At 45.3% G+C, this 12,500-nt stretch overlaps 1 protein-coding gene across 2 annotated transcripts in view; it reads left to right on the top strand.

Moving 5' to 3' along the window:
• LOC126997949 (uncharacterized) overlaps positions 1-12,500 on the top strand; it is a 155,839-nt gene that overhangs the window by 2,377 nt on the left and 140,962 nt on the right. The window lies entirely within an intron of this gene.

Below are 12,500 nucleotides of genomic sequence, written 5' to 3'. Positions count from 1 at the left end.
TCCTCTAACACGCACGCACTCGCTCACTCATTCAATGACTCATCAATCAATCAATCATTCAGCCGGTCAGTCAATCAGTCACAATCATTCTTTCCTTTTTCCCTCTCCTCTGTTTACTCTTCAGTCCAACACAGTCACATTCACTCACTCACTCACACTCACTCACACTCACACACACACTTACACTCACTCACTCACTCACTCACTCACTCACACTGGCTCTTCACTCCCCCACACCATACCTCCTCTACTCTTTACTCTGACTCTCACTAACAAACTCTCTGGAATTTCCTCCTCACACTCCTTCCCTCACGTCCTCCACTAACCTAACTTCTCCACGCACTCTACACACTCTACCTCGTCCGTGTTTACTGTGAGACGCTTACACACACACACACACACACACACACACACACACACGCACGCACGCACGCGCGCGCACACACACACACACACACACACACACACACACACACACACACACACACACACACATTTCCTGGTCATTCCCTCCCTCCCACAAATCACAATAAGAGTTGAAAGAGAGAGAGAGAGAGAGAGAGAGAGAGAGAGAGAGAGAGAGAGAGAGAGAGAGAGAGAGAGAGAGAGAGAGAGAGAGAGTCCATATTTACTTGTCACTTTTCTCTCTCCACCTAATCTTCTTCATTGTTTCCTCACATTTCTCCTCCTTCCAGACGTCCTCCTCCTCCTCCTCCTCCTCCTTCTCCTCCTCCTCCTCCTCCGTTTCCTCGGTCCCCACACTCCTTTATCCTCCTTTCTTCCCTCTTATTTGATTTCCTCCTCCTCCTCCTCCTCCTCCTCCTCCTCCTCCTCCTTCTCCTCATTCTCTTTCTTCTCCACCGTCTATTATGTCTATAAGATCTCTCCTTCATTAATATATCTCCTTTCTTTCTTTCTTCCTTTGTCTTCCTATTTTTCCTCCTTCTCCTCCTCCTCCTCTTTCATTTTCCTTTCTTCCCTTCTTCCTTTCATCCACTTTCCTTTCATTCTTTCCTCATAAGCCAATATTTTCCTCCCAACCTTAATCCTCAAATTTCTCTCTCTCTCTCTCTCTCTCTCTCTCTCTCTCTCTCTCTCTCTCTCTCTCTCTCTCTCTTCTCTATGCAAATCACTTTCCCTCTTTCTCTCCACCTTCCTTCTTTCCTCCATTCCATCACTTTTCTCCTTTTTATGCAAATTTCTTCATTTTCCCACTTCGTTCTTTGACCTTTCTCTCCCCCAGTGCTCTTTTTTCTTCCCATCTCTCCCTCTTTCTCTCCCTGTCTCCTTCATTCCCTCCTTCCTCCCTCCTGCCCTTCGCTTGACCCTCATGTCGCGTCTGCCATATCTATATTTTTATATATATATATATATATATATATATATATATATATATATATATATATATATATATATATATATATGTCTAATATATATATATATATATATATATATATATATATATATATATATATATATATATATATATATATATATATATATATATATATATGTTCAGTACATTAGTACATGGCAATATTATTTTTCTATGCTAAAGTTCCCCCGGCAGTTGGGGAGCTATTTAAAAGCTTCTGCCGAGGTTACAATTATATACATCTTTGTAAATTATTTGCAAGCGTTTACATTTACGCTTTTTACGGTGGGTGTAGAAGTAGCCACCTGTGGGACGCAACCTTCATCTGCTGAGTGGACAGTTGTGTCACGTCCACATCAGCAGTGAGGTTGTTCCACCACACCACCGCTGCGATGGAGAAGGCACGTTGGTGGGTGCTGGAGCGGGCCATTGGCACTTCCAGGAGGGAGGCGTTGCTCAGCACCGTTCTCGTGCTGCGCTCAGACCTCCTCCAGGTAGCCCTCAGGTCCGTCAGGTGGGGCACTAGGCTCACTTGTGCCTTGTGTAGCACCGTCAGGGCAGCGACGCGGCGACGGTGCTCCAGGCTGTTCAGCTGCTTCGTGGCTGCTCTTGCCCGTCGCTTGTGTGGTTGTTGTTGTTGTTGTCGATGTTGTTGTCACTGTCTCTCCCACTGGCTCGGTCAGTGGTGCTGGGTGCCGTTGATGAGGCGTTCAGCCCTCCTCTGCACCTTGTCTAGCAGGTTGGGGTGGCAGCGGGCGCTGGGCATCCAGGTGAGCGGTGCATACTCCATCACTGGACGGACTTGTGCCTTTTAGAGGGTGTTCAGGCCTTCAGCATCGAGGAGGTTCTTCATGCTGCGCAGGAGGTTCACCTTCTGGGAGGCTTTATGCGCTACCCTTTCAAGGTGACGGTCGAACCGCAGCTCTCTCTCTCTCTCTCTCTCTCTCTCTCTCTCTCTCTCTCTCTCTCTCTCTCTCTCTCTCTCGCCACCCGTTCTAACCTGCATGTCTGTTTGTCTGTAACTCTCTGCCTATATCACTATCTATCTGTTTCTATTTATTTTTCTGTTTATGTATGTCTTTCACTCATTATTATCCTTTTGATCACTTATTTTTCACACCAAAGCATAATGATAGCAGTAATAGCAATGGTAATAATAATAATAATAATAATAATAATAATAATAATAATAATAATAATAATAATAATAATAATAATAATAATAATAATAACTGCGTCTGCCCTAACTCTACTTTTTTCGCGTCTCGCCCAGCCATTCGTGTCACCAACTTCTGCGAAAAAAAAGTACAAACCGAAAGTTTTCAACTATATTGCTTTTCAAAGAGCCATTTTTCGTCCAGGTTAATTAGATAACTGAGCGGAGAGAGAGAGAGAGAGAGAGAGAGAGAGAGAGAGAGAGAGAGAGAGATGGCAAGAGGGTTGGCAAAAATGGAACTTCAAAGAGAGAGAGACAAGAGCGACAGAACCTTTTTGATGCACGGAACTTTTCACTCCACGACCCGAGGAGGCTCGACGCCCACGGCCACGGAACAGCGGACGAACAAACGGACGGGCCAAATGACGCGCGGACAAATAGACAAACGGATAGATTTACCAGACACAAAAAAATAGTGGAAATATTGCAATAATAAACAAAAAACGAGTAGGGAAGGAAAGATAGCAAATAGATCAAGTAAGATAAGGATGGAAAGGAGAAGAAAAAGGGAAGAAAGTAAGGAGATAAAGAAAGGAGGCAAAGAGGAGTACAAAAAAGGAGAAAGAAGACAAATGAAGAATAAAAGGCGAACAGACAAACAGACAGACAGACAGACAGGCCAACTAGACAAACTCTCACTAACAGACAGACAGACAGGCCAACTAGACAAACTCACACTAACAGATAGACAGACAGACAGACAGACAGGCCAACTAGACAAACTCACACTAACAGACAGACAGACAGACAGACACGCCTATAGACAAACTCTCACTAACAGACAGACAGACAGACAGACAGGCCAACTAGACAAACTCACACTAACAGATAGACAGACAGATAGACAGACAGTCCAACTAGACAAGCTCTCACTAACAGACAGACAGACAGACAGACAGACAGGCCAACTAGACAAACTCACACTAACAGACAGACAGACAGACAGACAGACAGACAGGCCAACTAGACAAACTCTCACTAACAGACAGACAGACAGACAGACAGACAGGCCAACTAGACAAACTCTCACTAACAGACAGACAGACAGGCCAACTAGACAAACTCACTCTAACAGATAGACAGACAGGCCAACTAGACAAACTCACACTAACAGACAGACAGACAGACAGACAGGCCAACTAGACAAACTCACACTAACAGACAGACAGACAGACAGACAGACAGACAGACAGGCCAACTAGACAAACTCACACTAACAGACAGACAGACAGACAGACAGGCCAACTAGACAAACTCACACTAACAGACAGACAGACAGACAGACAGACAGACAGGCCAACTTGACAAACTCACACTAACAGACAGACAGACAGACAGACAGACAGACAGGCCAACTTGACAAACTCACACTAACAGACAGACAGACAGACAGACAGACAGACAGACAGACAGACAGGCCAACTTGACAAACTCACACTAACAGACAGACAGACAGACAGACAGACAGACAGACAGGCCAACTAGACAAACTCACACTAACAGACAGACAGACAGACAGACAGACAGACAGGCCAACTTGACAAACTCACACTAGCAGACAGACAGACAGACAGGCCAACTTGACAAACTCACACTAACAGACAGACAGACAGACAGACAGACAGACAGACAGGCCAACTTGACAAACTCACACTAACAGACAGACAGACAGACAGACAGACAGACAGGCCAACTTGACAAACTCTCACTAACAGACAGACAGACAGACAGACAGACAGGCCAACTAGACAAACTCACACTAACAGACAGACAGACAGACAGGCCAACTTGACAAACTCACACTAGCAGACAGACAGACAGACAGACAGACAGGCCAACTTGACAAACTCACACTAACAGACAGACAGACAGACAGACAGACAGACAGACAGGCCAACTTGACAAACTCACACTAACAGACAGACAGACAAACAGACAGACAGGCCAACTTGACAAACTCACACTAACAGACAGACAGACAGACAGACAGACAGACAGGCCAACTAGACAAACTCACACTAACAGACAGACAGACAGACAGACAGACAGACAGACAGGCCAACTTGACAAACTCACACTAACAGGCAGACAGACAGACAGACAGGCCAACTTGACAAACTCACACTAACAGACAGACAGACAGACAGGCCAACTTGACAAACTCACACTAACAGACAGACAGACAGACAGACAGACAGGCCAACTAGACAAACTCACACTAACAGACAGACAGACAGACAGACAGACAGACAGACAGGCCAACTAGACAAACTCTCACTAACAGACAGACAGACAGACAGACAGAGAGACAGGCCAACTTGACAAACTCACACTAACAGACATACATACAGACAGACAGACAGACAGACAGGCCAACTTGACAAACTCACACTAACAGACAGACAGACAGACAGACAGGCCAACTAGACAAACTCTCACCAACAGACAGACAGACAGACAGACAGACAGATAGGCCAACTTGACAAACTCACACTAACAGACAGACAGACAGACAGACAGGCCAACTTGACAAATACACACTAACAGACAGACAGACAGACAGACAGGCCACCTAGACAAACTCTCACTAACAGACAGACAGACAGACAGACAGACAGGCCAACTTGACAAACTCACACTAACAGACAGACAGACAGACAGACAGACAGGCCAACTAGACAAACTCACACTAACAGAGAGACAGACAGACAGACAGACAGGCCAACTAGACAAACTCACACTAACAGACAGACAGACAGACAGACAGGCCAACTAGACAAACTCACACTAACAGACAGACAGACAGGCCATCTAGACAAACTCACACTAACAGACAGACAGACAGACAGACAGACAGACAGGCCAACTAGACAAACTCACACTAACAGACAGACAGACAGACAGGCCAACTAGACAAACTCACACTAACAGACAGACAGACAGACAGGCCAACTAGACAAACTCACACTAACAGACAGACAGACAGACAGGCCAACTAGACAAATTCACACTAACAGACAGACAGACAGACAGACAGACAGGCCAACTACACAAACTCACACTAACAGACAGACAGACAGACAGGCCAACTAGACAAACTCTCACTAACAGACAGACAGACAGACAGACAGGCCAACTTGACAAACTCTCACTAACAGACAGACAGACAGACAGACAGACAGGCCAACTAGACAAACTCTCACTAACAGACAGACAGACAGACAGACAGGCCAACTAGACAAACTCACACTAACAGACAGACAGACAGACAGACAAGCCAACTAGACAAACTCTCACTAACAGATAGACAGACAGACAGACAGACAGGCCAACTAGACAAACTCTCACTAACAGACAGACAGACAGACAGACAGGCCAACTAGACAAACTCTCACTAACAGACAGACAGACAGACAGACAGGCCAACTTGTCAAACTCACACTAACAGACAGACAGACAGACAGACAGACAGGCCAACTAGACAAACTCTCACTAACAGACAAGACAAACACCAGGACAAACCAACAAACAGACAAACTAACAAATAGGCAATCGTAGAAACAAACACACGGACGAACGGACGAATAAATAGACGGAAGAGCGAAGTAACGGACGGTGGCACGGACAGACGGACGGAGCAAGGCCGAGCACCCATTTGTCTGTGTGATCCGTCCGTGTCCGTATCCGTATCCGTATCTATGTCCGTATCCGTGTCTATATGCCCGAAACCGTATCCGTATCCGTGTCTATATGCTCGAAACCGTGTCCGTATCCGTGTATGTCCGTAACCGTGTCCGTATCTGTGGATGTCCGTATCTGTGTATGTCCGTATCTGTGTCCGTGTTTGTCTGTGTTCGTGATTCGTGTCCGTAAAAAATCGAACATACAGGGAACGTAAGGAAGCAGCCACTGATCCGTTCTCTATCCGTGTCCTGCCCGTGTCCTGCCCGTGTCCAGCCCGTGTCCTGCCCGTTATGTGAAGAATCGTGCAGTGAGCGATTTTCCACGGACACGGATGACCACGGATGCTCTTGTGTGTGTCACGTGACCTGCACAGCGCCACGCCACACAAAAAGGCTTTCCGTGCACAATAAATACATCGCTTTCACGAACTCTATTGCATCATCCCCCTGAGAGAGTAGACAGAGGTACACAGGTAAAACAACGAACATTTTCAACAGGTGTTCCCTAAATTGATATCTGTATGTGTGTTCTCACCTCCCTGTACAACCTCACAAAGAGCATGTAGCACGATTTTTTAACCCGTCCGCTGCGACTGGCACGGATTTGGCTTTCACTGGTGGCCTGGTAACACATACTCCCAGGTCTTTTTCTGCCTCTGTGGTAGATAGTGGAGTGTTCCTCATGTGGTGTTGGCGTGCTGGATATCCTCTCCCAAGGTGCAGAACTTTACATTTTTCTTCATTGAATTATAGCAGCCACTTTTTGTTCCATTCCTGTAGCTTGGTGAGATCTGACTGTAAGAGATCCGCAGCCAAGGGGTGAACAGTGAAGGAAACAGCTCAAGGACAATAGACAAGGAAAACCATAAAAGCCCGCTAATCGTTCCTCCTGTATAAGAAACAGATCGAGTGGCCAGAATAGAGGTCAGTTTTTGATGGCGAGGTGGTTTGATACTCCCTTCTTGAATGCTCTGAACACACTGAGAGGGTTAATAACATAACAAAGAAGGGAGGACTAGAGGACATACGAGTAGTTGCCTCCTTTGCTGAAGCCACCACGTGTAATCTCCCCTTGTTATATACGACAGGCTGTATAGGCTCACAAGAAAGGTAGTTTACGAGCGCTATAAAGCTATCAAGACGGAGAGAACATAAGAGGAAGCAACAGAAAACGCGAGTGTCTCAATTATTAGTGACGTCACGTATAATCTCCTCCTCCGGTTATATAAGACAGACTATAACCTCGCAAGGATATATTTTTACGAGCGTTATAAACCTACCAGAACGGAAGGGAAAATAGAGGAATATAATGGAAATGTGAGTGGCTATATGAATTAATTTAAGCCGTCGCGTATAATCTCCAACTGTTATACAAGACAAACTCTGTAGCCTCACAAGGAAGATGGCTTACGAGCGTTATAAACCTATCACAGCGGGAAGAAAAATAGAGGAATAGAAAGGTAATATGAGTAGCTGTATGAATTAATTTAAGCCGTCGCGTATAATCTCTAACTGTTATACAAGACAAACCCTGTAGCCTCACAAGGAAGATGGCTTACGAGCGTTATAAACCTATCACAGCGGGAAGAAAAATAGAGGAACAGAAAAGGAATTTGAGTGGCTTTATACAACGGTCAATCCGCCATGTATAATCTTCTCCTCCGTTATATAAAACACAGCCTGTATAGATTCACATTTACGAGCGTTATAAACCTATCAAGACGTTATATAAAGCCACAGAGAAGCTGGAAATGGAGGAGAATAGTGTATGGTTGAGGCCTGCGTGTCCATTTCCAACGCCGCAGCCACAACAGTAGAATTTCGAGCTCCAACCAAACCCACAATGAATACAGCTTGTGGATTTTGCCAGCCCACAAATAAGATCAAGACGCAGGGCAGGGAAAACTATGCAGCGTGTTTGACTGCCGCTGAGTCTTGAGTCCCTATTCTCAACCCGGTAGCAGCGACGGGGCAAATTTGTGCCATGATATAAACCCCAAAAAGTAGATGATACATAAGCTGATCACAAATGCTTTGCTATATATTATGAAATGGTCTGTGTGAGGGATGATTTTTTTCTCATTTTTATCGCTTAGAAGGACCATTAAACGTATCCGCACCTCTGTCCGCCAATTTGAGAAGCCTCTCGTAGAAGTTGCTGGAATGTCCACGGGCTACTTTGCGATCCTATGTAGTGATAGTTTTACACGACCTCTGAACCATGAACGGGAAGATCACCCATGGACACCCGGTAAATCTTCTCTGAGGTCTCGGAAAATGGTCGTAATGAAAGCCCGATGCGTTTAAAAGTACGGACCGTGATGTCTTGCCGTGCCTGGTGAAATGGACATAATAACGGACGGTAGAACGGACGGATGGATGGCGTAGCGGACGGTAGAATGGACGAACGGACGGTGGAATGGGCAGAATAACGGACGGTAGAACGGACGGATGGATGGCGTAGCGGACGGTAGAATGGACGAACGGACGGTGGAATGGGCAGAAAAACGGACTTAAGGACAGAGTAACGGATAGTACGATAAACAGACGGACAAACGGAGTAACGGACGGTCGAACGAAGGAATATACAGACGGACGGACAGAGTAACAGACGGGAGAAAAGACGGAGTAACAATGTACGGACGGACGAGCGGAAAACCAGCGGACGAGCAGTAGAACGGACGTAGGTTTATCAGTGAACAGTTTCCGCCGTGAAGTGCAGGCTAACTTTTTTTTTTTTTACCTACGCGAAAGTTGGCTGATTATTGAAGGATCTGCAGGTGAAATTAGCAGGTGATTCAGGTGTGCTAAGAGGGGGGAGGAGGGGGAGAGGTGTATGGGGAGGGGGAAGCGGGGGAGAGGGGAGAGGTGTGGTGTCTTTCATCCAGTCTCTTTCTCCGCTATATCTGTTTTCTCTCACTCAGTTTACTTTCTTGCTCTCTATATCTGTCTGTCATTTTGTCTCGTTCTGTCTGTTTGCCTCTCTTTATCTCTCAGTCTCTCCATCTTTCTCTTTCTCTTCTCGATAATTTTACTACCTCTCTTTCCTCGTTTGTCTGTCCATCTATTTTTCTCTCTCTGTATCTGAAGGACTCGCAGTCAGAGGAGAATCGTGTTTCCTTCTCCTGACCTGATCCTCTTGAATCGCAGGAGCACAGACAACTGAAGGCACTGTGTAGGAACTTAAGAACACAAGGGCATCAGGGGTCTGCAAGAGGCTAGTCGACATGCACAGAGCAGCTCCTGTAAACCAAACACCACCTTGCTGCTCATGAATTAAGTTACATTCTAGGAAAGACGTAGATGAGTGAAGTGCTTATAAAAAAACTAATGCGAGAACACTCAATAACGGGTGTAAGTTGGATAAATTCAACTTTAGGAAGGAAATAGGCAAGAACTAGCTCACGAATGGAGTGGTGTGTTTGTGAAACAGGCTGAGCAGGTGTGTGGTTGAGACGAACACAGTGGAAAGCTGTATATGGCGGTTAAATATATTTTAGATAGGAAGGGAATTTGGTGGACAACCATCTTCATGAGCTGCCATGTGTAGGACGTCTGGCCTCTTTTTTTTTTCTTTTTTTTTACAGTAAAGGAGGCAGCTCTAGGGCAAAAAAAAAGTGAGGATAAAAAAGGCGCGCTAATTGCTGCTCCTATAAAAGAATTGTAGAGATTCGTCAAAAAGAGAGGTCAATTTCGTGTGGAAATGTCTCGATACTCTCCTCTTGAAGGAAGTCAATTCATAGGCAGGAGGAAATACAGACGAAGGAAGATGTTCCACAGTTTACCAGTGAAGGGGATGAAAGAATGAAGATGCTGGTTAACTCTTTCGTAAGGGATTTGAACAGCATAGGGATGAGCTAGAGTAGAAAGTCTAGTGCAGTGGGGCCGCAGGAGGGGGAAAGGCATGCAATTAGCAAGTTCAAAAAAGCGGTCATCGTGAAAATATCAATAGAAGATAGAAAGAGATGTAAAACTGCAGCGGAATTTAAGAGAAAGGAGTTTGTCAGTAAGAGGAGAGGAGCTGATGAGACGAAGAGCCTTACGGCCTTACCATACATCTCCCCCACCATCTTCTCCTTCCTCTTCTCGTACACGTTGTCCCCTTTCTGTTGGGCACTATACTTTGACCCTGGCCCCTTCTCTTCCTAGGGATTGGGTTGGTAGCTTTTGCAAACACCTCCACATGGAAGTCTTGTTGATTGAAGCATTTTACACATGTTAGTGTGATTATACATATTTTTCGATGTATAATAAAAAAAATGCAAGATGGCGCCACTATAAACACTCGCCTGCGCCAGAACGGGCTGGGTCGACCATCAGGCCCCACCTGGAAGAAGCCTTGGGCCGACCATCAGGCCCCACCAGGAAGATGCCTGCCGGCGCAACAGGCAACGACGTAAAAAAAATAATAATAATAATAATAATTACAAATAAAATGGTTAATTGAATGGTAAATATATAGGTATAATTGCGTACATAGCGTGAGTGATAAGGTTGTCATCCCTGGCGGCCCGGGTTTACACTCTACACATCTCCACGCAGTCAGCCCAAGAGTCCACACGTGTCCACTGCCACCACTTCTCTGCCCTTCGCTGCCATCCCGTCAAGCAAGGAGCCGTTAGAAAAAGAGATCGGCCCCTTCGGAGCTATAGCAAAAGACTACCTGTTTGAGTTAATCAAGCAGGTATGTTGACACGGCAAGTTTTAAAAACCATGATACAAACACTAAAGTATTTACCAACATTTTTAATAATTTATTTAAAAAAAACTTTTGCCGATTCACTTTACATCAATAAATTTTCTTATAACTCCTGGATCATATGCTGCTATATTAATGATAGAAATACAGGACTGACTCATAAAATATGCGAAGGGGCTGACGAAGATGTGCCTGTCCTGACCCCTTGCCAGACTCCAACAATTTCGCCTTCCAACACCTTCCCTTCCCTTCCGGAAAAAAAACTCCAAGTTTTGTGGTAGCAGATGTTCGACAGTCGAATGGGTTGATTTAGGGTACGGCCGTTAGATTCCACTCTGTCCAGAAGAGCTGTGTGAGTGGAGCCCCCCACAGGTGAGATGCATAATCCATAGTCTCTGTATATTTTTATGTATCCTTGTTAGTAGCTGTACACAAAAAAAAAAATAAGGCACCGTGTACATCAGACCAAAAGGACATGTGGAGCCCGCAAGTAGCCAGTTCCTATAAACCTTCCTGTGTTTGTATTTCCTCCCGCCTACGACTTGAACGCTTTCAAGAGCGGAGTATTAAGAGCAGACCTCCTCTTTCGACTGTTCTCACTATCCCCTATTTGCAAGAGCAATGCCAACGGGCTTCTTCGTATTTTTTATGTCCTTCATATGCTTCCTTTACTGTAAAAACTATAAAAAAAAAGAGAGCCACCTTTCACCCCTATCCATGAATTGATCTGACTCTCTTTTACACTTCCTTCTCTGGACAGCTTTTACCCATGTCCAAATAGGGTTGCTATTTTGGGATTGGGGCTCGGGGTCACGTGGTTGACGTCATGCCTCGGCACTGGGAGCTCGAACCGCCTCGCCATGATTCTTCACTTTCATGGTTTGACGTTCTTACCCACTGGACCAGCGCTGCGCACTCTGACCTCACTTACACGAGAGCTTACGTAGAGCGGCGCCAGTTTTCCATTTCCTGCCTGAGCCTCTGAGTCGCCGAGGCTTGAGTCCAGACATTCCATTTAAGTAGTGGCTTCAAATGAGGCTTCTGCTGCTGCTGCCGAGCGAAAAAATCTGATTAAAAGTAAACTAAACAAACGGAGGGAATTAATTCTGCCATAAAAGAGACTTGGGAAATGCGAGGAAAATGAGACGAGGATTAAAAAAAGGATTAATCATGCGAGGAAGTAAATTTAGTCCGCGACAGCCGGGAGGCGAACTAGTGAGGAAGTTGAGGGAAAAATAAGTTCCGTGGAAGTTATATTAGACTCAAGCTAATAATAGATTTTAAAAAGCCGGAGGTTAATGAATGAAGTTAACACCGGAATATATATAAACCCTCAGACTTTGGGATGAAAAATAAAAAACGGGAACAGCAACATAATGAGGGATGTGGTTCATGGAGAAGGAAAATGGTTAGGAGGGAAGCGCGCGCACACACACACACACACACACACACACACACACACACACACACACACACACACACACACACACACACACACACACACACACACACACACACACACACACA

Source organism: Eriocheir sinensis, chromosome 13 (assembly GCF_024679095.1).
Source record: "Eriocheir sinensis breed Jianghai 21 chromosome 13, ASM2467909v1, whole genome shotgun sequence".
Classification (NCBI taxonomy): Eukaryota; Metazoa; Arthropoda; class Malacostraca; order Decapoda; family Varunidae; genus Eriocheir; species Eriocheir sinensis.
The sequence above is the reverse complement of the archived record's forward strand: the minus strand, read 5'-3'. Positions and strand labels throughout refer to the sequence as shown.